The sequence below is a fragment of the Pseudophryne corroboree genome, chromosome 7 (genome assembly GCF_028390025.1).
Source record: "Pseudophryne corroboree isolate aPseCor3 chromosome 7, aPseCor3.hap2, whole genome shotgun sequence".
Lineage (NCBI taxonomy): Eukaryota > Metazoa > Chordata > Amphibia > Anura > Myobatrachidae > Pseudophryne > Pseudophryne corroboree.
Window position 1 is genome coordinate 419,289,302 of NC_086450.1, and position 26,229 is coordinate 419,315,530.

The window sequence follows — 26,229 nt, forward strand, 5'->3', positions numbered from 1 at the left end:
AAATATGCATCATCGGGGAGAACATAAGGGACGGAGAAGGACATGACCATGTTACAAACCTTCCAGGTGAAATCTCCTGACCCTAATTCTTCCATCTGCTTAATGCACGTATCGGTTTGTACGATATGTGCACAGTATCCTGGTGATACCTCTCCAACTCTAGTAATCCTATTTCCTAAGGTATATCGATACCGGAAAGATTTTCCTCTACTGGCTATATGGCGTACCAGCTCTGTATCTGTAGGCATTCTATCTGCTCTGTGTGAAAAGGTCATGGTAAGGTTGCTCCATGACACTTCCCAATTTCCCGGTTTTCTGGGATTGGAGATGTTAAAACATATGAGGGACCTATCCACATGGTATTGGTGGAGCTTCAAACTAGGAGGGCTGGAGATATTAAACCTCCGGTCCACCGGTCTCCCACCACTTAGCTCAAGTACCTCCCCTAACGTTAAAGGAAATGGTACTAGCCCTGATTTGCTGTGTCCCTGAGGTACTTGAGAGCATACCCAACAATCGGTCTTATTTAACACATTACCCACTAAGGAGTGATAGTCACTCAATGGATGCCGGTCCATATGGATATTAAAACTGGATTGGCATTTCTTTGTTACAGAGCCTACAGATACAACTTTCTTTTTGAACTAACATTCCTTCACAGTTGTTTACAAATAACATGGTTGTTAGATCGTGCCCGGTACTCGCCTTTGCTTGGTGATTGGGTTGCTATTGGAAATTTACACCTCCGTCTCAGTCATCAGGACCTTTCTGGATCCTTTCTCGACCTCACTGGTACTCTCACCGAAACAGACTGCTCTGGTCAACATCATGGTTAACGGGAAAATCCATATCACAGTCTCTTGGGGCAAGTCCATCTTACAGGAGGAGAAAAGAAGAAATTTGTAATGGGGGTATAAGAAAATCAGTTTGAGGGGGAGAGAACTCGTTACGATAATAAGTTCTCTCGTCTTGTTGTTCTTCTTGTTCTGCTGTCCTCTCAAAGGTGTTGTCTCTCAGTCTTCAAAAACGATCATTCTGGTGATGCAATATTCCTTCCTAACCGACGATCTTTCTGTAAGGAGCAAAAATCTGGCATTACCATTGGTCCAACTGAGGGGTGACATACCATCTTTAAATCATGGAAACATGAGTGAGAAGAGAGAGAAAATAAAAAACAAAAGAGATAGAGAACAATTCATGTGCATATATACATTACATAACTCGACAATAACCATCAATAAGAGAAGAGAAACAAAGCATTTTTAAACATTGTCAACATTAAGAAAACATTGTCAGACTATTTGGCTGTCGTATCTACGTGTCTAATGGTTTCCTTGAGCAGTCCCTCCCCACCAGCACTTGCATTTTTCCACTGTCTGTATCTGGCCAGAATACATTGTGGTGGATAGGTCATGCTGGGGTTTGGTAGACTTCTGCAAGGACCAAGCGAATATGCAATGTTTGAATTCTTACCAATAATCGTCAGAGATGGGGATAGAGAGAGAGAGAAAAAACATTTTTTCACAAATACATTTACAACGTTTAACCTGGTCATTCCTGTGTCTTCAGTGAATGACCTCCCAATTTACTAACCATTACCTCAGGCTTACCATCAGTCGTATGATCACCTTTCTTGACTACCTATCATGGGTGTGGCTCAAAATTCTTCCTATGTGATCCCTGCTTATAATTTGGTGTGTCATAACTTTTGCTCATTTTCATGTCTAGGGGTCTAACTTTATGTGGGCTGTTACAGTTGCTAGCATAATGCCCTTCTCTTTTGCACAGATCACAAATCCTTAAGTTCCTCCATGTGCCAATGGCCTGGGGTTTTGGTTGATTTGATGCCTCCTCAAACGCTTGGATGCTCATCACCATCAACCGCTTTCCCTGTACCTACCTGATTCCTTGGATACCATGATTATGTCGTTGTCTAGGGAGTTGATATACCTTCTGTGAATCTTTGATCATACAGTTAGATCTTTCCTAGGATCTGGGTAATCAGACATGATTGATCTCAATTCTGTCCGGGACCAGGGATGGCGCATTGCACTGTCCTTGACGGGAATGGTTCCCTGATCGTCAGTCTTCCCATTGGGGACTGTGATCACCCTGGCCAGATCGAGCTCAGTTACATCATCTTGTTTTGGTCTTATAATATGGGGTACATTTGTTTGTGCGTGATATAAAACATTGTACGTACCTGTGGACACGACCTCACCTGACCCTCCGTTAGGGGGTTTGATTATTGCCTTTACCAATTTGGTCGCGTCCACCTGGATGTCTTGTAGGATGGCTTCTGGAAGAGGTGCCGACATCGTTCTGGGCTCACTTTCTTGTTGGTGTCCCTGAGGAAAGTTTAACATGGGGTGCGACTTGCACAGGTTAATAGTTGTACATTCAACAGTATTACAATAATCATGGTTACATTTATTACACTTATCCTTATAATCTATATTACAGTTGCTAAGAGCGTTTTTATTGTTCCACCTTTGTGCTTTTCTCTCCGCAATCAACTCCTCTCTTGCTGCCATATCTCTCCTCTCAAGATAAGAGTCAGAAAAGTCAATAGACTCTTTTTGTAATTCACTTTCCTGTTGCCATAACTGTAAATATTCATAATGTTTATTTTGTCTCTTCGTTGGTTCAACGAGACTTATCCTCCTCCTTAAATTTTGTAACACGTCTGGACTGAAGCTACCTATTCTTGGGAATTTGTCCCTGTCTTGTACAGTCATTCTCTCCCATTCATCACATAAAACTTCACATATCGTGCCGACCCGATGGATCGGTTCTCTGAATCAACCCGAACCGAGGTTGATCGCCCCCTACCTGAACAAATGGCCCCCATAATCTGCAGGCGTTGCCTATTCCTCCTTGAATATCAAGGCTTTCAGCGAACCCTTACAAACAAACCAAGATGTCCTTGGGCAGGCCGGCGGTGGTGGTTTATCAAGTACCCCACTTACTTCTCGCCCACGTTGGCCTGTGCTGCAATCACTGTAGCCAGAGCTGCAGTACCCAACCTAGGGCCCCTGTGAACCTTTATTTACTGGGGCGTGCTGGACCTACCAGTCCCCAGTAAGTATCGGTTGTTGGATAGTTCCCGAGTGACCAGCGAACTTCCCTTCCCAAAAAATAAAAAATTACACAAATCACGTCAGAATGTACAGATAGCGTTTGTGACCACTTTACTCTAATGGTATTAGGTCAGATTACTAACTACTGCACACAATAACGTGCGGTCCAATCGTTCAGTACACGAGCACTACTTGTCATGTACTGAAAGATCAATGGAATCTATGTTTCCGGCTGCGATTCCTTCAGCCAGAGCTTGTATGGCCTATATGGGTTCTGCACCAACACCCCAGGCGTTGTGCCACTGGACTTTTATAGCGGACCTCTTTGTTACCTTATGACCTCCTGGTCTGTTACCTTTACCTTATGACCTCCTGGTCTTGTTACCTTATGACCTCCTGGTCTTGTTACCTTATGGTCCGCTATACTCTAATGCTCAAATATTATTTAACCAGAGATGCCTCCCTAGCCACCGTATATGTCACTTACACGTATGTCCCTTGACGAGTACCCGGCTTTCCTTTTGGTTCCACCTTAAAGTTATATAAACTTTTGTATACAAAACACACTCACTCAACACATGTACACTTTGTTTCTATGTCTATTTCTGCGCAGAAATTTGTCTTTAGCCCAACAGTGTTACCAATTAGGAGCAGGATCTGTTAAACTAAATTTCCGATTTTCCAAAAATAGATTTGCGTTATTTACCGCTTCGCGTTATCTACCGCTGTGCGTTAATTATCGCCTTGCGCTAATTATCGCTTTGCGCTAATTCAACTTTTTCGTGACTTGAGCTACGTGAGCGTAACCGGACGCTACGTTGCGTAATGAACGCTGCGTGCGTCTGCCTTTTGGATTGCGTACGCTAGTCTTTGTTAGCGACACGTGTACGCAATGCAAAGGATCCACCGTAACACAATATATTTATTTATCAATGTAAATGATCCCTGATCATCTACCGCAATCCACACTGACTGCCTTGTATCTCAGACAAACCGTGTGTTGTTCTATACTTTAACTATTACCTCTACTATGAAATAACAGCAAATCTCTTTTTAGCACTTTCTATCAACTATAAAATTTGGCAAACAGGAATAGTGATATACGAAAAATGAAATACACAAGTGAAAAGAAATGCAGGTATGTATGCGTACGCAAGACAAAAGAAAAATAAACAGTTTTAAAAAGACACAAGCGTTTTGTTCTTACTTCCGGTTACCGGGTTCCTTCAGCACTCTTTATCTAAGCGAAGCAGACGCTTATCCCGCCAGCACTATGAGACAATCTCCCACCCTTTGCTGGGGGATAATGTCTGCTGATCTACCTAGTGCAGATGTGAGAAGTATAGGACGAGCCCGCAATTGACAATCCTAAATTCCTTTGCCTTATAACAACCCTTTATGAAGCTAAGAACACTGTACGCTGTTTACTTAAGAAGTACCGTAATGGTACGCTAGTTGCGTAACGATCGCTCAGCCGTAGGCGAGACGCTCAAGCGTCACGTTCGCTCACGGCCCAGCGATCACAGGACACGTTATTGGTTATGTCTAGGGTAATGATTCGCTATGGCGTAGCTTACGCTCGAGACCACGAGGAGGTCACCAGCGATGCAGACGCTCACAACACTATACCTTTATGATAAAACCTTATACCAATGAAATACACTGAATACCTTAATGTGAGTACAGGGTGTAAGTGCAACCTTGTGTAACCTGACTAACTACAAAGCTGCTTGAGCGTCACCGATGCTCAAGTGAACACTTATCACTATAGAAAATACACAGATGCTGATTTAGGTTCCAAGGCCTATTAACTGTAATATGTCTAATATACTTGTAAAAGGGGATAACAGTACAAATGATACACTACAATATAACAGAGACTTCCTAACCACAGATCTAAACAATAAATACAAAAAGACAATACTATACTAACCTGAATGCTATACAATACAATGCTATAATACTATGAGAGATATAAGAGTAAAGAAGAGAGAGAGAGATGGAGAGAGAGAGAGAGGAATTGGCTCACAGAAAGACAATGATTACGGAGAGAAACTTACGCACAAAGGGTATGATCGCCTGCGCCTCGATATCCAGCTCCCGGCTATCAGCAGATAACCGTTGATGAGAGAGTGAGCTGGATGTGGTCGGCCTGCCTATTTATGCTGCTCACACAATGCAATCTATTGGTCCCTACAGTCTCACTGTCCATTGGACGCAGGAACTCGGCTTCGCATTATAACAAAGGTCACAAGTTGATTCATATCAGTGGTGGCCAGGGCGGTTATGCAAAACAATGGGTGATAACTAACACATTCCTGTCTTCTGGAGGGGGTATTGTTTGGCGAATACAAAACAGAATCCTGTCTGGGTTCTGTTCTATATTCATGATGTCCACTTTCAGTTGAGACAATGACATCTCAGCCCTCATTCTCCTGTATACAAATCCAGCCCCATTTGTAAACACAGGTGTTGACCCTCCTCATTGAGTCTCAAAAGCTCAGTGTAATTAAAGACTATTGTACTCCGTCTGCGGGAAAGATACTGATTTGGAGTACAATTGATCTTCAATTACTATTCCTGTGTTTACCTTATGCATGTGTAGATATGAGGCCCTCTTAACATGCAAACTATTGTTTGGGGGATCTCTGAGGTCAAAGAGACATTTGAGACCTACTGATGCCTGTCTCCAACTGTTCAGATGCATGACTAAGTAAGGACAAATAATAATAAATAAATGGACATAACTTCTTATGTCCATAACTATTCGCACGAGCAATTAATCTGCTCCAAACCAACACCGGAATATTGCTATTTAAATACTCTTCCGATAGGTACCAAACACCACTGTCTGACTCCTGTTAGACCCTTCGCACAATACAAAGAGGGATTCCTCCGTTCAGGGACATTCTATATTAACCAAACTTTCAGAATCTATCAAAGGGACCATAATCTATAAACTACATTAATTGTGAAAATATGTAACGAATGAGTCGCACGCTACGACTGCGTAAACTCTACCGTAAATACGCACACTGCGCCTGTGAGTGCACGCTATTGCGGGTATGCGCCTCCACGGGAGAGCGCACGCACGCGCAGCGCGGACCAGTGTGCGGTGCAAATATGGCAACGTGCATAGAGACATTTTTCTGACTTCGACAAAGTAAAGAAAGTTAACCCAGCGCTGTGACTATAACAACACGAGCGCTTTCCCACTATCACAGTAACACACGGACACCATTGTTTTTTTCATACAAGTGACAAGAAAACGTCTCTCAGTCACATACCTGTAGCCCAATCAGGCACTCAGGTAGCCAGGATTTTCCAGCTTTACCAAAACATAGAATTAATGGTGACATCTCCCTTCAGAGATCAAGAGACGCTTACAGCTGATGGCACAGAGCACTGAGGTTGGCCTGGTGGGTAAGACAGCCCAAGACCCTATTCAGGCAGTTTAGGTCAGTGCTCTCTTGGGTTTGCCAGGTAAATGTATAGGGTCAGATGCAAGTCACAACTCGGCAGATGTGACGACACCAGGAAAGTGGTTACAGCCACGACAACCGAACACTAAAGCCTGCACTCAGATACATGACAATTGTTGAAAGAAAAAACTTTAACTTAAAATGTTTATGAAAATGAACATTTGTGAATGTGACATGAATCCCTTTTATTTCTAAATAACTTTATATGTAATGTCCCTCAGTGTTGCAGATATCATTACCTCAATGCCTCTGTTCTGGCCATAGGCCATGCTGCGGTTGTTTCGGCTCTTGATGTTTCTTTTGGCTCCCAGGATGTTCCTGAGGTCCGTGATATAATGGCTGTAACATTAAGTAAAGAAAGTAAACCCAGCTCTGTGACTATAACAACACGAGCGCTTTCCTACTATCACAGTAACACACGGACACCATTGTTTTTTTCATACAAGACAAGTGACAAGAAAACGTCTCTCAGTCACATACCTGTAGCCCAATCAGGCACTGAGGTAGCCAGGATTTTCCAGCTTTACCAAAACATAGAATTAATGGCGACATCTCCCTTCAGAGATCAAGAGACGCTTACAGCTGATGGCACAGAGCACTGAGGTTGGCCTGGTGGGTAAGACAGCCCAAGACCTTATTCAGACAATTTAGGTCAGTGCTCTCTTGAATTTGCAAGGTAAATGTATGGGAATGGTCATGTGACCAGTGTGTATGCAAATATCCTGTTTCTAGTAATAAAGCTATGTATTTATATTCTTAGTTGTCCTAGCATACTTTTATAATGAACCAAAATGCAACCTATACTATACAGCCAGCTTACCCATTGCGGCCTCTGCTCCGTGCAGTTAGGACATCCCTCAGGTCCTGGACGGTGGCACAGCTTCTGATGTTCTGCAAAGCAAAATATGGATATTAGCTATTCTGTTTGTACAGACGAGACTAACACAAGCACAACGGGTTCTTATGGGAGAAGAAAGCAGGAAGACAAGATATATGAAGTATCAGAACTACACAGGAATGTCACACTTCAGCATATGGACAATAAGTGGGATTATTATAGGCCTATATGTGGCCTCGATTAGAAATATTCCCAACAGCCATTACTTGGATCAGCATATCATATAATCCCATACTTATATGCCGGACTGTCTGATTACAGAGAGTGGCGTTACAGTAATCTGATCTCAATGATAACATATTACAGGCACCATGTAGGGTTACCCGACTGTTCCCCTTTTAAACACTGTCCTTTTCAGTACCTCTCTGATAATATATAAGATCCAGTAATACTACACATTCTTCCATAGATATACCAAGGGGAACAGTGTGACTTATCTCCACATCAGGGATATAAGGAGATTTATGGTAGACTTACCATAGTTACATTTCTTTCTGCGAGGTACACTGAGTTCCACAGGGAATACATTGGGGGGTGTAGCGTTGGATCTTGATCCAGAGGCACCAACAGACTAAAGCTTTGACTGTTCCCAGGATGCATTGCATGGCCTCCTCTATAACCCCACCTCCGGATACTGGAGCTCAGTTTCGTTAACCAGTCCAATGCAGTAGCAGGTAAAAGAGAAGGCAGATGTTAGTCACATAGAACCACATTCTCACGACAGGAGAAGGGACCAGCAGCTAATGCCATACAAACCCAAAGAAGCTAAGTGCATCAGGGTGGGTGCCATAAATCTCCTTTTCTGCAGTGGGGTATACTGTGTTCCACAGGGAATACATCGGGGATGTCCTAAAGCAGTTCCTCATGGGAGGGGACGCACCGTAGTGGGTACAAGAACCCGGCATCCAAAGGAAGCATCCTGGGAGGCTGAAGTATCAAAGGCATAGGACCTAATGAACATGTTCACTGAGGACCACGTAGCCACCTTGCACAATGGTTCAGCAGACATGCCTCGGTGGACCACCCAAGAAGGTCCAACAGACCGAGTAGAATGGGCTTTGATAGCAGTAGGAGCTGGAAGATCAGCCTGTGCATATGCTTGTGCAATCACCATTCTAATCCATCTGGCCAAGGTTTGCTTATTCACAGGCCAGCCACATTTGTGAAAACCAAAAAGTACAAAAAGGGTATCGGACCTCCTGAGAGAGGCAGTTCTCTCCACGTATATATGGGGAGCACGTAACACATCCAGTGATAAAAGCCAGAACCACAATCTCTTGGTTAAGATGGAAAGATGACACCACCTTAGGTAGAAAATCGGGATGAGTTCTGAGAAATGCCCGGTAACTGAAAAATCGGAAAGGGTGGACGACAGCACAAAGCGTCTAAGTCTGACACTCTCCTAGCAGAGGCAATAGCCAGCAGAAAAACGACCTTAAGCGTAAGATATTTAAGGTCCACAGACTCAAGAGGTTCAAATGGAGACTCTTGTAGGGCATTCAAGACAACAGACAGACCTCATGGAGCCACAGGAGGGACATAGAGAGGCTGAATCCATAAGACGCCTTGAGTGAAAGTATGAACGTCAAGAATAGACGCAATCTTCCCCTGAAACCACACCAAGAAGGCAGAAATATAAACCTTGAGGGAGGCCAGACGAAGGCCTAAGTAAAGGGCCTTGTTGCATAAACGCCAAAAGTCTGGAAGTTCTGAAATTGTATGCATCGTAATTCTTAGCAGCACACCAGGTAAAGTAAGAATTCCAGACCCTGTAATAAATCCGTGCAGAAGCCGGTTTGCGGGCCTTTAGCATAGTTTGGATAACCACCTCAGAGAATCCTTTGGCCCTTAGGAGTGAAGCTTCAAGAGCCACGCCGTCAAAGCCAGTGTAGCCAGTTTCGGGTAGACACAAGGGCCGTGAATGAGGAGGTCTGGGCATTGAGGAAGAAGAAGAGGATGCTCGATTGATAGACCCTGCAGGTCTGAGAGCCAATGCCGCCTGGGCCACGCTAGGAGCGACTAAAAGTAGTATTTCTCCTTATTTCTTGATCTTCCATAGTACCCTAGGCAGGAGTGACACCGGAGGGAACATGTATGGCAGCTGAAAGTTTCATGGAATTGCCAGTGCATCCACGAACACTGCTTGAGGATCCCTTGTCCTTGATCCGAAGACCGGAACCTTGTGATTGTGTCAAGACGCCATCAGGGCTACATCTGGTAGGCCCCACTTGTCTACTAGGAGTTGAAAGACTTCCGGATGAAGATTCCACTCACCGGCGTGTACGTCCTGACGACTGGGGAATCCACTTCCCAGTTGAGGACTCCGGGAATGAACACTGCCGATATTGCAGGCAGATGGCGTTCTGCCCAACGAAGGATTTTTGACACTTCCATCATTGCCATGTGGCATCAAGTGCCGCCTTGATGATTTATGTATGCCACTGTGGTGGTGTTGTCTGATTGTACTTGAACAGGACTGTTCTGTATCAGAGGCAGGGCATGAGTCAAAGCATTGAACACTGCCCGCAATTCCAGAATGTTTATCGGGAGGAGAGATTCCTCCTTGGTCCACTGACCCTGGAGAGAGTGTTGCTCTAGCACCGCTCCCCAACCCCGCAGACTGGCATCTGTAGTCAGTAGAACCCAGTTGGGGATCCAGAAGGGTCGGCCCCTGCTCAACTGTTGGTCCTGGAGCCACCAGCTCAATGACAGACAAACCTCCAGAGTCAAGGAGATCATTTGAGACCTGATCCGATGAGGCAGGCCATCCCACTTGGAAAGGATTAAACTCTGCAGAGGGTGAGAATAAAATTGAGTGTACTCTACCATGTCGAAAGCCGACACCATGAGGCCTAGTACTTGCATCACCGAGTGTATCGACACTCTTGGGCGAGAAAGGAAGTATTTGATCTTGTCCTAAAGTTTCAGGGCTTTCTCTGTAGACAGAAACAGTCTTTGTCTGTGTGTGTCAAGCAGTGCCCCCAGGTGCACCATGCTCTGAGCAGGGACCAACGAGGACTTTTTCCAGTTGCTGAGCCACCCGTGGGCTTGTAGGAATTGGACCGTCAGTTCCAGATGACTGAGGAGAACATCTTGGGAGTTTGCCAGGATCAGCAAGTTGTCGAGATAAGGTAGGATCCTGATTCCCTGATGGCGGAGAAGGGCCATCATCACGGCCATGACCTTGGTGAAGATCCGAGGGGCCGGGGCCAGTCCAAATGGCAGACCCTGGAATTGATAATGTAGGTTGCCAATAGCAAACTGCAGATATTGCTGATGCAATATGGCAATAGGTATATGCAGGTAAGCATCTTGTATGTCCAGGGATACCAAATAGTCCTCGGGTTCCATGGCCAGTACAATAGAGTGAAGAGTTTCCATGCGGAATTTGGACACTCTCACAAATTTGTTCAATGATTTGAGGTTGAGTATAGGCTGGAAGGACCCATTGGGTTTTGGGACTAGAAACAGGGTCGAATAGTATCCTCTGCCTCTCTGGGACAGAGGTACTGGCACTACCACTCCTGTGTCCAGGAGGGATCGCACAACCAGGTGTAGAGCTTGCGCTTTCAACGGATCCGAAGGAATAACCGTCATGCAGAACTGGCGAGGGGGACGTCTTTTGAAAGAGACTGCGTACCTGTGAGAGACAACTTCCCACACCCAGGAGTCTGAAGTGGTGCTTAACCCGACCTGGGCAAATTGCAGATGCCGGCCTCCCACCCTTGGATCCCCCAAGGGGAGGCCCGGCCCATCATGCAGCAGGCTTGTCTTGTTTAGAAGCAGGCTGATGGGCAGCCCAGGATTGTTTAGGTTTGGGCTTAGTGGTTTTGGAAGTACGAGCCTATCTCGGGTACGCCTGACCCTTTGTTTTCCCTGGAGGTCAAAAGGAACGAAAAGTGGTACTCTTTGCCTTCGGTGCAGAAGGATTAGTACTTGGGAGAAACGCAGTCTTAGCAGTCGCCAAGTCAGTCTCAAATGTATTCATAACTTCCCCAAATAGGATGTCTCCCTTAAAGGGGAGCACCTCCAAGGTATTTTTGGAGTCCAGGTCCACCTTCCAGGATCTCAACCACATAATTCGGCGAGCCAGTATAGACGTAGTGGACGCCTTGGCTGCCATTACACCTGCCTCAGAGGATGCCTCCTGAATATAGTGGAAGGCGGTGGTAATATGAGACAGATTGTCTGGCAGTGTCATAAATATCCTGCGGCAGCTCTTCCTCTAATGCCTGAACCCATGCTTCAATTCCTTTTGTGGCCCAGGAGGCTGCTATAGTGGGTCTATGTACAATACCTGTAAGGGAGTAAATAGACTTCAGGCATCCCTCCACACGCTTATCTGTCGATTCCTACAGTGAAGTGACAGTAGTGACAGACAGAGTAGATGACACCACAAGACGGGTAACATGAGAGTCCACCGGCGGTGGAGTTTCCCACTTGTTACTCAACTCCGCAGGGATAGGATAACGAGCTAGCATCTTCTTAGACAGGGAGAATTTTTTTTCCTGGAGAAAACCAGGGTTCCTGACGTATTTCTATTAAATGGTCAGAATGTGGTAACACTACTTTAGTAACCTTCTGACGTTTGAACTTATCAGTTATCTTAGACGCAGTAGTGGGATCTACCTCATCATCAATTTGTAGAATCAGCTTAATAGCCTCCACTAGGTCAGGAACATCAACCTGAGTTGTAGGTTACTCGTCAGAAGCAACTGTATCAGTGTCTGACGGATCAGTATATTCCCCATCCTCATCAGAATTATCTGAAATAGTGGATTGTGAGGAGGAACCGGCCCACTTAGATGACCCCTTGACCCCAGAGGGATGAGGGGTAGACTTTTGTCTAACCAAAGATTGATTTAATTGTATCTGGGTAGACAGAATGTCCGCCCAAGGCGGATTAACTACAGGGACAGTATGTGGCTGCAATGGCACTTGAGGTCCCAAAGGGGGCATAAGACGTGTCACAAGCATATTCAGCATACTGCAGAACGCTGACCAAGGTGGCTCCCGATTGGCTACAAGGGCTGCGGGCTTACTGGAAGATATATGGCACCCAGTACACAAACCATCAGTTAAAACTTCCCCCTCAGGTAAATCCTTGGCGCAGGCACTGCATGATGCAGGAGCGCCTGTGGGTTTACCCCCTTTGTGGCAGACATTATAGTCAGGGCCGGGTTCGAGCGCTTGCAGCGCCCCGGGCAGGCAATGGGGGCGTGGCTTCATACAGGGGGCGTGGTCAGTTACGCACCCTGTACAGTATGAGCGCCGCTGAAATGATGTGCGGTGCGCGATGACGTCATCGCGCACCGCACAGCAAAGGTCCTCTCCACAAAGGGAAATTAGACGCTACGCGTCTGAGAGGACCTTTCCCATAAGCCCCTGGGTCCATGTCACAAACTATTTGGAATGGCAGACCCTCCAACATGACCAGCCCCACTAGGTACAAAATGCTCTGTTTCTAGACTTCCCTCTTAATTTATGATTTCCATCACCTGTGTTGAACTAGTTAACTGATAAGAAAGCTGTTTCTTCACAGGTGATGGCAATAATAAGAATTTACTTACCGATAATTCTATTTCTCATAGTCCGTAGTGGATGCTGGGGACTCCGTAAGGACCATGGGGAATAGCGGCTCCGCAGGAGACTGGGCACATCTAAAGAAAGCTTTAGGACTAACTGGTGTGCACTGGCTCCTCCCCCTATGACCCTCCTCCAAGCCTCAGTTAGGATACTGTGCCCGGACGAGCGTACACAATAAGGAAGGATTTTGAATCCCGGGTAAGACTCATACCAGCCACACCAATCACACCGTATAACCTGTGATCTGAACCCAGTTAACAGCATGATAACAGAGGAGCCTCTGAAAGATGGCTCACAACAATAATAACCCGATTTTTGTAACAATAACTATGGCCCTCATTCCGAGTTGATCGCTAAGTTTTTCGGACGCACAACATATTCGCAAAGTTGCGTTAATGTAGTAATTTTGCGAACTTCCGCCCTCAACGTATTTTTGCAAATTCGCACGCAGTATTACACAAAGTGGGCGTACGCCAAATGACATCGCAGTAATGCAAAACCATCGCAGCATTGCGAAATCATCGCAATAACACATACTTAATCGTAAAAATACTAAGTTTGAGTATATTTACAAAGTTTGGCGTAAAAGTGCACACTTTTAAGGTAAAACGCACAAAAATGTTTTTTTGGACTATTAAGTGCAATTACACCTTTCCTTTTAAAGACCACAAGCCCTTTTCAATTACGAACCCAATTAGTGTTTTGATTGTTAATGTTCAAAAACAATTAAGTCTGTGAACAAAACCAGATTAACACTTTGTTGCCATAATTGCCCATCAACATGTCAAAGTGTAAATTTTTTTTTTTTTTTCTTCACTTTTTTAATTTTTAAAGGTGTTGTTTGTGAATGAAGGTGTTTACATGTTTCTTAACACAATATTATCCTTTTTTTTTGGGTAAAAATGTAACGTTAGATGTGTGTAATTTTTTTGTCATAAAAATTCTACCTGCAAATCTGCTGATCCTTTTTTGCATTAAGAAACACAACACCCGGTTAACTTTAAACAACTTTTTTTTTTATTTTTTTTTGTTTTTTTTTGTTTTTTTGGTAAATCAAATATTCTAAATTATGCAAAGTTTTCCAAATGGTCCACACAATCCAGCATTGCTTGCAGGTGTTGGCGCATGGTGTTTAGAATCCCTGCAAAACTTGTGGGATCTCCAACTGCAACATCTGAAATTAAGATGCAACACAAACATTAATAACTTAATTACATTACTTATTAGCCAAGCAAGGCGCAAAGCACACTTAAATGCTGGCATGTACAAACTGCTGGACTCCAGCTGTTGTGAAACTACATATACCAGCATGCCTTTACACAGTTTTGTGGTCAGGGAATGGCAAAGCTGTGTGAGGGCATGCTGGGATGTGTAGTTTCTCAACAGTTGGAGTGCCGCAGTTTGGACAGGTCTGCTTTAATGGCAAAATTACTACATCCTGGCTGTTTTATGGTACAATCATTAGCAGAACACACAAGCCTGCTCAGCCTTTTTTTCAGATTTTAAAGTGTTCCAGACCATGTGTTACATTTACTACTATGTGAGTTATATTTAAGATGGAACGTTGCCCATAGCAATCAAGCCAAAATATGATTATTATATTGTAGAAGTGGCTCCCAATTTTTTAAGTATAATCTTATTGGTTGCTATGTCCGACATCCCATGTTAAAGATAACTACCATCTTCGTCAATGTGACACCATGTTGGCATTCATTCCCATTTGTTGTTTATTTTTTTATTTTTTTAGGGGGTTGGTCCTGCATCATCACACTGCATAAACACATCTTCAGCAGCCCAACATATCATAGCATTCCCACACTCCCTGAAAGCTGCCCTTACTAAATAAGTGGAAACATGTTTGACTCGAACAATTATTAATTTTGAGAATGTAACTTTCACACAAAAAAACAGTGTGTCATTAGGCTGCATAACAAAGTGAAGCATGTGATTTGTAAGTGTAAATATTCAGACTACACAGGCCCAAGTGTAAAAGGCAAACAACATACTAAACTCCACTCAGGTCTAACTGTTTCACTGAAAAAGTAACACATATAAACCCTGTTGTCCTGGCAACCCTGGCTACCTAATGAGTGTCAACCTAGAGTGGACACACAAAACATTGCACACATACACACTGTACATATAATGACACTCACAAATATGTAAAGGCAACATGTACACCATGATGAAATGTTTAATTATTTTTCCAGGGTCCAAGAATTCAAACAGTACAACACTGCATGTTTTGCCATTGTAAGTGTAAGTGGGTAATCTTATTGTATAAAATTTAAATAAACTTACTTTCCTCGGAAACATCCAGACTCCCGGAATGTTCTGCAGGGGCTTCCTCTGCCCATTCACTTGGTGGGGATGTTGCCTGGATGGGGGAAGGCGGCTGGATGGGGGAAGGAGGAGGGATTGGGGAAGGAGGAGGGATTGGGGAAGGAGGAGGGATTGGGGCAGGAGGCTGGATGGGGGAAGGAGGCTGGATTAGTGCCGCAATTTCAGAGGGGGGGTCTGATTGAGAGGGCGAGGGGGGCGGAGAGAAATTTAAAGCAATAGAGGGTGAGGGGGGTTCAGATGGGGATGTCGAAGTGGAAGGAGAAGGGGTATGGGAAGGAGGAGAAGGGGTCCCAGAAAGAGATGGAGAGGTGTGGTGAGAAGGGGAATGGAAAGTGGAGTGGGCCAGGGAAGCTGAGGGGGACTGGGAAGCTGAGGGGGACTGTGAAGATGAGGGGGACTGGAAAGCTGAGGGGGAGTGTGAAGGGGAGGGGGAGTGAGAAGGGGAGGGGGAGTGAGAAGGGGAGGGGGAGTGGGAAGGGGAAGGGGGTGGGGAGTTGTGCCGTTGTTGTTGTCCTAGAATGAAAATATTGTCCACATTTTTTAATCATGCCAAATTACATAGTATTGATTTTTAAATATAAATGTTATGTTACATGTTTTTTTTAATAAAATTTAAAATAGAAAATCAAACATGTTAAGATCCTCTTCATGTTGGCCATAGCAAACAAAATGAAGCCAAACTTTAACTTTGAAGCTCATTCCTTAATCTAGTCCATTGAGTCATAGTGATTTGTCTAGGCAACATCACCAGATTACTATTCAAGGGCCCTTATTATATAGCCAGCACTTATCAAGTATTTTGGACCAGTTTCCTGGCTGCTTCTTATTTCTTGGAAACATGCACTTGTTTCGTGTCACTTTACTACAGTCAGTACTGTTTCCCCTAACCACACACACTGACCTAATTTCCTAAAAAGGAGACTGAAGGTTGCAATTAGCCTACCACTTACTGTAAAATGTAGGTAATTCAAAGGGGATTACAGCTGGAATTTAGTTTGCAATTGTCCAAAAGCATGTGCTCTGCAGGGGTTGCATATATAACATGTGCAGAGAGAGTTAGATTTGGTGGACTTTTTCAATTATGGGCATGGAAAATACAGGCTGTTTAATTTAAACACAGCAAATTATTGAGATGCTTTAACACACCCCACCCAAATCTTACTCACTCTGCACATGTTACATATGCTTCCCCTGCAGTGCACATGGTTTTGCACAATGGTTTACAAAAAACCTTTTGTTCAAAATTGGGAAGATCAAGCATTATCACATTTTAAGATAAAAATCTTATGTAATGTAACTTACTTCGGGTATGGAGAGCACGGATTTGCTGGCGGATCTCCGCCAACAAATCTGGAGTCCGCCTGCGGAGATCACTCCATCGCCTCTCGAGCTGGATGATTGTCCGCCTGCTGCGGACGCGAGTCCGCAGCAGGCGGCGGACCTCCGCGTAGGCCTCGCGCTTCACCCGATTGGGGATGAAGCGCCCAACGCGGCCTACGCGGCGGTCCATCACCGCTACCAGCACGCGGAGCTCCCGCCTGGAGAACGGTGCTGCACGCATCATGGCAATGGCGTTTTCCTTATTTGGGCATATATTTATAGTGTCTGTTAGCATGTGATTGGCCAAAAATATGTCATTTCTAATAACTTTATTGATCTTTGCAATGCTGTGAAGAGCAGAGAGTTATTTTGCACGAGCGGAAATTTGCATTAGCAGAAGCGAAAATGTTTGTTAGAAACAATTAGAATAAACACACAGAGACACAGACTTTACTGAAAATTACTAAACATATCTGTGTACTCACCACAGGTCGTGTGATCATTCAGCTGGACAGTCACAAAGTGTCAAACATTGAGGATCATTTGTTTGTGTGTTTGTTTACATAATCAGGATTTGAGGATATAAAATAAATAAGGACACTATTTATTATCATTACAGTATTTAAATTATTACATAAACATTGTCAGCTTAACGTGTTTTTGTTTTTTGTGTTTAAAAAGAAAAAACCATTCCAACACAACAACAGCATTACCCAATCACTTTACAAGAACATACTAAATGCAATCATGTTTAAAAATACATAAGCATACTGGGTTGTATTATTTGTGCAAATATAAATGTTAAAAACACTATACCTGAAATGTTCTGCTACAATTCTTGCCCTCACTTGGCTCCCCCTCCGTGTCACACTCCCCCCACCGAAGCGTGGCACAACCCCTGGCTCCTCATCAGGCAATTCCTCTGCCTGAGGAAGCTCGACACTACTCCTTACCGCGATATTATGGAGTATTGCGCACAGGACCACTATTTTACTTGCCATCTCCGGCGAATACATGATGTCGCCACCCGTGCGGTGGAGCACACGAAAGCGCCCTTTCAGGACACCAATTGTGCGCTCCACCAGCTGCCTAGTGGCAGTAAGCGCGGAGTTAAATGCCATCTGTGGTCCTGGCCTGGGATTACGGTAAGGAGTCATGAGCCAGGGGGTGCAAGGATATCCACGGTCTCCTGTTGGAATAAAAGCAAAATTTTAGATCACAAATTTCATATATTTTTGTAAGTTTGTAACTAAAATATTTGAGCAACAACTCACCCAATAACCACATGTCTGGTCGTTGACTTGATCTTAATCTCTGCCATATCCCTGATTGTCTAATGACATACGCATCATGGGAACTTCCTGTAAACTTTGCGTTCAGGGAAAGGATCTGGAGGGATGGCCCACAAACAACCATTACATTCAGAGAATGAAACAGTTTCCTGTTTCTATAAATTTCTTCATTATGTCTTGGTGGCTGAATAGCAACATGTGTGCCATCCACAACCCCAATAACATGTGGGAAGCGACTACCACCTTCCGCAAATTGCCGCTTCACCACATCTAGGGCACCAACATCCAAAGGCATAGCAATAAATTGCTTAACACGCTTGATGAAAGCCTGGCAGACACGTCGCAGGACCTTACTGAACTGGCCCTGCGACATGCCAACCAGGTCTCCAACAACATGCTGGAATGATCCTGTGGCCAAAAAATGTAACACTGCAAGGAATTGTGTCAATGGTGGTATTGCTGTAGGATACCGAATTTCAGACTCCAGATCACTCTCTATTATGGAGAGAGTGTCTAGGATTAGATGTGGTGGCAGCCGGTATCTACGCACCACCACATCATCTGGCATCCCAAAAAGTATGACACGGGTTCTGAAAATTGGTGGCCTAGCACGCCTCCGTTGCCTTGGTTGATGAGGAGCCGGCTGTGGTTGTGGGGCTGGCGGTTGGGGTGGGAGTGCTGGCGTGGGTTGGGGAGGTAGGGCTTCTGCCGCAATATGTATTGACATCACACACTTTTTGGAGAGAATGTTAAGAAATGTAAAAAAATAAAAATTCAAAGTTTTCCAAAATTTTACAAAATAACTGTTTTTACAATTGTGGTGTCAACTTACTGCAGGAGCGTACATTTTTTCTGTGTTGAATTCATGTCCAAAATGCAAAAATAAAAAGCAAATAAAACTAAATTTAATATTTGGATATAAAAAACATATATTAATGCAAAAAAACTTTATAAAAAAAAAAACCCAAAAAATAAGAAATTTAGTACCTAGTCCAGGAAAGACAAACACTACTTTGCAGATCAATCCTGGAAAACCCAAACACTTTGTTTAGCAAACTTTACCAAAAAAACAAAAACAAAAATTGAACAAACACAAACAAGCACCAACACAGGCCAAGGACACTTACCTGCTCCTAAAGAAATAAAGTCTTGTTTTTGTGGACCACACCCAAAAATGAAGACAAAATTGGTTTTTCTCACCAAAAAAACTAAATCCTACAAGAGAACACAAATGACAGTCAAAAACAGCATACAGACACTTCCAACAAACAAGCTCCAACACAGGCCAAGGACACTTACCTGCTCCTAAAGAAATAAAGTCTTGTTTTTGTGGACCACACCCAAAAATGAAGACAAAATTGGTTTTTCTCACCAAAAAAACAAAATCCTACAAGAGAACACAAATGACAGTCAAAAACAGCATACAGACACTTCCAACAAACAAGCTCCAACACAGGCCAACGACACTTACCTGCTCCTAAAGAAATAAAGTCTTGTTTTTGTGGACCACACCCAAAAATGAAGACAAAATTGGTTTTTAGCACCAAAAAGTAAATTCCTACAAGAGAACACTAATGACAGTCAAAACAAAGAAGCACGGGAATATTTTCACAAATGGACTTGCAAAATATATATGTGTTATAAAAATTAAAATATTAAAATGTATTAAAAAAACTTGCCAACACAAAAAACAAAAAACAAAACTGAATACTCACAAACGAAAATACCCACAAAAAATGCCACTGTCTATATTCAAAACGCAAAGAAAAGGACAAAGGTATGCTTGACAATTACTCACTCTGCCAATTCCACTATCACCTTCCCGCACAAGCCAACAACTCAAACGCCAAACTACCAACACTTACAGCATGCACAGTAGGCCCTTAAATAAGCAGTGCAATCATTCAACAGAATAACAGTGTACACCTGTGTGAATTAACGAGTCGCACGTAGGTATATAAGCGCACACACCTCGGCGTACACACGTCATCACAAACATGGCTTCTCGTGAGCAAATCGCAGCAGAGATAGACCGCATTGCAGAGCAGCAGATGGCATTGCAGAAACAACGGATAGAGTGTCAAAGGCGCTTGTTAGAATACGCCTCTGCGGAGGTTAATGCAGGACCTAGTACTCTGCAAATTTCTGCTTCTGAACCTCAACAATTGAGTGTGGATACCCTGCCACACACACATAGTGAGCAAACTGAGGGAGAATTGACTTTAGCCACACAAACACAGCAGACAGAAGCTGCTAGTGAGGAGGAAGATGGAGATGACCAACCTGAAGAAACCTCACAGGCTACCTCCAGACGGAAAAAAAAGACAGCCTGCATTCACTAAGAGGGAGTTGCGTGTCTTGGTCACGCAGGCCATGTCCAAAATACATAGGGGCCCCAAAAACATGGGGGCTGCTTCCAAAGAACGCATCTGGAGAGACATCACAAAATCTGTGAATGAAGTTGGCTCTGTCGTCAGAACATCACAGGAAGTGAGACGACGGTAAGTGCATCTTGACAATCCTTTTTCTGTGCTAAGTTGCATAAAAAATGTAGTTACATGTCATGTTATGTCTAGCAAACACAAGCAGAACATGTGTGCTATATATTTACTTTGAACAATAAGAAGACTCAACTTTTTCCCTCTTTCACAATATTTATGTAGGTGGGCCGACTTCAAATCCCGCCTGAAGGCAAAGAGGGCTGCGGAGTGGAATGCCTCAAGGGCAACAGGGGGGGGACCACCTGTCGCTGTGGAGTATACTGACTTGGAGGAGATGGCGATGGCCTGTGTGAGTTATGAGGAGGGCCAAGGGGTGTCTCATATGGACACGGACCTGCCTGAGATTCTGACGGGACATGACTTGGAAGGTAAGTTTACACATGTATTTGTCTGAAATTTGAACTGTATTAATAATCTTAAACTAATTTTGACTCCAACTTTTCCCCCACACATTCTTCTATTTGCTTGCCACAAAACACAGCACAGGGGGGTGAACAGTTTGAGTCACAGGCCGGTTATGTGGTTGAGGCTGAGGTGGAGGGACCTAGTGGGTCTGCCAGTGTGGGCCAACAAAACCCACCTATGCAGGTTCCTACTGGCCCCCCCACCCAACCCTCTGCTATCCCGGAGATCCTGCTTGAAATTGCTAGGTATGGTGAGAGCCTAAACACATTTCAAGACGGGGTCATCCGGGAGGTAAGCCAGATAACTGTCCGGCTCACTGAGATCCGAACCTGTGTTGAGCAAGGTGTTGCTCAACTCTGCCAAAGTCTGGCAGAGATCAGGCAGGCCCAAGAACAACTGGCCTCCTCAAACCAAAGCCTTGCAACTAACATCTTGCAAGGGCTCCAGGCCATCGCTGTCTCCCTTGCCCACAGTGGCAGAGAGCCAACCACATCGGCTCCCTCCCCTGCCCCTGCCCAGGAAGAACAGGACACTGGGCAGGCCCAACGAAGGTCACTCCGCAGACCAAGCAAAGAAGATCAGCCTCAGGCGGGGCGAAAAAGAAGAAAGTGATGTCTCTCCAGATGGGCAGCACCCATGTTTTTGTAGTTGCCTCTATGTTATTTTGGACTTGGCTTGTGTGGCCAGAATGGATCACTCCCTCTTAGTGAAATGTCTTTTTTCTGTTTGGAGGAATTGTAGCCTGTGAGTTTCTTTTAAAAAACAACAGAGCCATCTTCCTCTCACTAGTGTGCTGTGTATTGTTGTGTTTGTGTGGTGGATACTAATTATTTCTCAGTTTGTGTCACATTTTTGTGTGGCAGGGTGTGAAATATGTTGAATTTATAAGATACTTTTGTCAGTAGCAGAAATTTGCAGAGTACTGAGTTCTGCAATATAATTTTTGTCAGTGCCATCTGCTTGGTGCTTGGTCTATCTCTGCCTGTGAGACTCATGTGGAGCCATGTTTAAATGTTGGATCATATTATTTCTGAAATAAAAAATATAAATTCAAAATGTGTGCAATTTCTTGAAGGTAATGCATTAGCAAAATCTTACTTACAAAAAGATTATGTCAACATATAGACACTTGGTGACCAATCTGCTAATTCTCCTTCAAATTTAAAAAAAAAAAAAAAAAAAAAGGTATGTTTTGCACCACACTTTAATGTCCATATTAATAAAACAGACACGACAACTTGATAAAATATCTTTGGACAACATGACATCATTGAAAACATTGACAGATGTTAAAAACATATATTATTGTGACTTTTAAAAATAAATCATAGTGTATGCGGCATTATGTGGGTGTTGGTTAATTGATCAGAATGTTGCAGAATTATATAACTTTAAATAAAAATGTAACTTGTTTGTATTTAGTAGTCTAACACACATTCAAACATTTCTGCACAATGCTTACACACCAAGTTAAACACAAATAACAACCTTATTTAACAGTGTGTGAGATTAATATGTGAGTAGAATAAACATGTAATGTGTGTTCAGTCAATTGCTGGTTGGTAACTTTCATGGGCTCAGTAATTAACAAGTAATTGAACATCAGATGAATGTGCTCTCCAATTAACTGCTAATTACTGCATACACACTTGTACTAGTACTTCGCAAATGTAGAGTAACTGCAGACCTACTCTGCTGCTGCGTGAATATTGCTACGGTTTCCTATGTTAGTTTTAACAGCGACAAAGTTTATGTGCGAAAAACACGCCCATTGCAAGTTGCATACTCCCACACAGTACGCCCACTTTCACGCCCATGTCGGAGCATTGCGAAGTCTCGCCTCCGCCACGCCCACGCCACTCCTTGTTTTCGTTTGGCAGTTACGGCTTTTTTTGTCCAAAGTAATTTTGCACAGTTGTCGTACGTATGTCTTCGCGCATGCGTAATCACGCATTTGCGCATGCGCAGATACTTACATTTCGGACATTTGCGATGCGATGACTCTTAGCGATCAACTCGGAATGAGGGCCCATGTACAAGTATTGCAGACAATCCGCACTTGGGATGGGCGCCCAGCATCCACTACGGACAATGAGAAATAGAATTATCGGTAAGTAAATTCTTATTTTCTCTAACGTCCTAAGTGGATGCTGGGGACTCCGTAAGGACCATGGGGATTATACCAAAGCTCCCAAACGGGCGGGAGAGTGCGGATGACTCTGCAGCACCAAATGAGAGAACTCCAGGTCCTCCTCAGCCAGGATATCAATTTTGTAGAATTTTACAAACGTATTTGCTCCTGACCAAGTAGCTGCTCGGCAAAGTTGTAAAGCCGAGACCCCTCGGGCAGCCGCCCAAGATGAGCCCACCTTCCTTGTGGAGTGGGCATTTACAGATTTTTGGCTGTGGCAGGCCTGCCACAGAATGTGCAAGCTGAATTGTACTACAAATCCAACGAGCAATAGTCTGCTTAGAAGCAGGAGCACCCAGCTTGTTGGGTGCACACAGGATAAACAGCGAGTCAGATTTCCTGACTCCAGCCGTCCTGGAAACATATATTTTCAGGGCACTGACAACGTCTAGCAACTTGGAGGCCTCCAAGTCCCTAGTAGCCGCAGGCACCACCAATAGGCTGGTTCAGGTGAGACGCTGAAACCACCTTGGGGAGAAACTGAGGACGAGTCCTCAGTTCCGCCCTGTCCGAATGGAAAATCAGATAAGGGCTTTTTCAGGATAAAGCCGCCAATTCTGACACGCGCCTGGCCCAGGCCAGGGCCAACAGCATGACCACTTTCCATGTGAGATATTTTAACTCCACAGATTTAAGTGGTTCAAACCAATGTGACTTTTGGAACCCAAAACTACATTGAGATCCCAAAGTGCCACTGGAGGCACAAAAGGAGGCTGTATATGCAGTACCCCTTTTACAAACGTCTGAACTTCAGGGACTGAAGCTAGTTCTTTTTGGAAGAAAATTGACAGGGCCGAAAATTTGAACCTTAATGGACCCCAATTTCAGGCCCATAGACACTCCTGTTTGCAGGAAATGTAGGAATCGACCCAGTTGAATTTCCTCCGTCGGGCCTTACTGGCCTCGCACCACGCAACATATTTTCGCCAATTGCGGTGATAATGTTTTTGCGGTTACATCCTTCCTGGCTTTGATCAGGATAGGGATGACTTCATCCGGAATGCCTTTTTTCCTTCAGGATTCGGCGTTCAACCGCCATGCCGTCAAACGCAGCCGCGGTAAGTCTTGGAACAGACAGGGTCCTTGCTGGAGCAGGTCCCTTCTTAGAGGTAGAGGCCACGGATCCTCCGTGAGCATCTCTTGAAGTTCCGGTTACCAAGTCCTTCTTGGCCAATCCGGAGCCACGAATATAGTGCTTTCTCCTCTCCATCTTATCAATCTCAGTACCTTGGGTATGAGAGGCAGAGGAGGGAACACATACACTGACTGGTACACCCACGGTGTTACCAGAGCGTCTACAACTATTGCCTGAGGGTCTCTTGACCTGGCGCAATACCTGTCGAGTTTTTTAATCATGTGGACGACTTCTGGGTGAAGTCCCCACTCTCCCGGGTGGAGGTCGTGCTGAGATAGTCTGCTTCCCAGTTGTCCACTCCCGGAATGAATACTGTTGACAGTGCTATCACATGATTTTCCGCCCAGCGAAGAATCCCTGCAGCTTCTGCCATTGCCCTCCTGCTTCTTGTGCCACCCTGTCTGTTTACGTGAGTGACTGCCATGATGTTGTCCGACTGGATCAACACCGGCTGACCTTGAAGCAGAGGTCTTGCTAAGCTTAGAGCATTGTAAATGGCCCTTAGCTTCAGGATATTTATGTGAAGTGATGTATCCAGGCTTGACCCTAAGCCCTGGATATTCCTTCCCTGTGTGACTGCTCCCCAGCCTCGCAGGCTGGCATCCGTGGTCACCAGGACCCAGTCCTGAATGCCGAATCTGCGGCCCTCTAGAAGATGAGCACTCTGCAACCACCACATGATGGATACCCTTGTCCTTGGTGACAGGGTTATCCGCTGATGCATCTGAAAATGCGACCCGGACCATTTGTCCAGTAGGTTCCACTGGAAAGTTCTTGCGTGGAATCTAACGAATGGGATTGCTTCGTAGGAAGCCACCATTTTTACCCAGAACCCTTGTGCATTGATGCACTGAGACTTGGTTCGGTTTTAGGAGGTTCCTGACTAGCTCGGATAACTCCCTGGCTTTCTCTTCCGGGAGAAACACCTTTTTTCTGGACTGTGTCCAGGAACATCCCTAGGAAACAGAAGACAAGTCGTCGGAACCAGCTGCGATTTTGGAATATTGAGAATCCAATCGTGCTGCCGCAACACTACCTGAGATAGTGCTACACCGACTTCCAACTGTTTCCTGGATCTTACCCTTATCAGGGAATCGTCCAAGTAAGGGATAACTAAAATTCCCTTCCTTCGAAGGGATATCATTTCGGCCATTACCTTGGTAAAGACCCGGGGTGCCGTGGACCATCCCTACGGCAGCGTCTGAACTGATAGTGACAGTTCTGTACCATAACCTGAGGTACCCTTGGTGAGAAGGGTAAATTTTGACATGAAGGTAAGCATCCTTGATGTCCCGAGACATCATGTAGTCCCCTTCTTCCAGGTTCGCAATCACTGCTCTGAGTGACTCAATCTTGAATTTGAACCTCTGTATGTAAGTGTTCAAAGATTTTAGATTTAGAATCGGTCTCACCGGGCCGTCTGGCTTCGGTACCACAATAGTGTGGAATAATACCCCGTTCCCTGTTGCAGGAGGGGTACCTTGATTATCACCTGCTGGGAATACAGCTTGTGAATGGCTTCCAAAACTGCCTCCCTGTCAGAGGGAGACGTCGGTAAAGCCGACTTTTGGAAACGGCGAGGGGGAGACGTCTAGAATTTCAATATGTACCCTTGAGATATTACCTGAAGGATCCAGGGGTCTACTTGCGAGTGAGCCCACTGCGCACTGAAATTCATTGAGAACGGGCCCCCACCGTGCCTGAGCTTGTAAGGCCCTAGCGTCATACTGAGGGCTTTTGCAGAGGCGGGAAAGGATTTCTGTTCCTGGGAACTGGGTAATCTCTTCAGCCTTTTTCCTCTCCCTCTGTCACGAGCAGAAAAGAGGAACCTTTTGTCCGCTTGCCAACAAAGGACTGCGCCTGATAATACGGCGTCTTATTTTGAGAGGCGACCTGGGGTACAAACGTGGATTTCCCAGTTGTTGCCGTGGCCACCAGGTCTAAAAGACCGACCCCAAATGTCCCCTTTCAAAGGCAATACTTCCAAATGCCGTTT

The 26,229-nt window shown here is 44.5% G+C and overlaps 1 long non-coding RNA gene across 1 annotated transcript; it reads right to left on the bottom strand.

Annotated features, from left to right (window-relative positions):
* Positions 1–14,132: 14,132 nt before the first annotated feature.
* Positions 14,133–17,274, bottom strand: LOC134943810 (uncharacterized). Its single transcript, XR_010181770.1, has 3 exons — positions 17,195–17,274; positions 15,348–15,902; positions 14,133–14,220 (listed from the first exon to the last, which is right to left on the bottom strand). It is a non-coding gene; the product is annotated as an uncharacterized LOC134943810 (long non-coding RNA).
* Between the last annotated feature and the right edge of the window lie 8,955 nt (positions 17,275–26,229).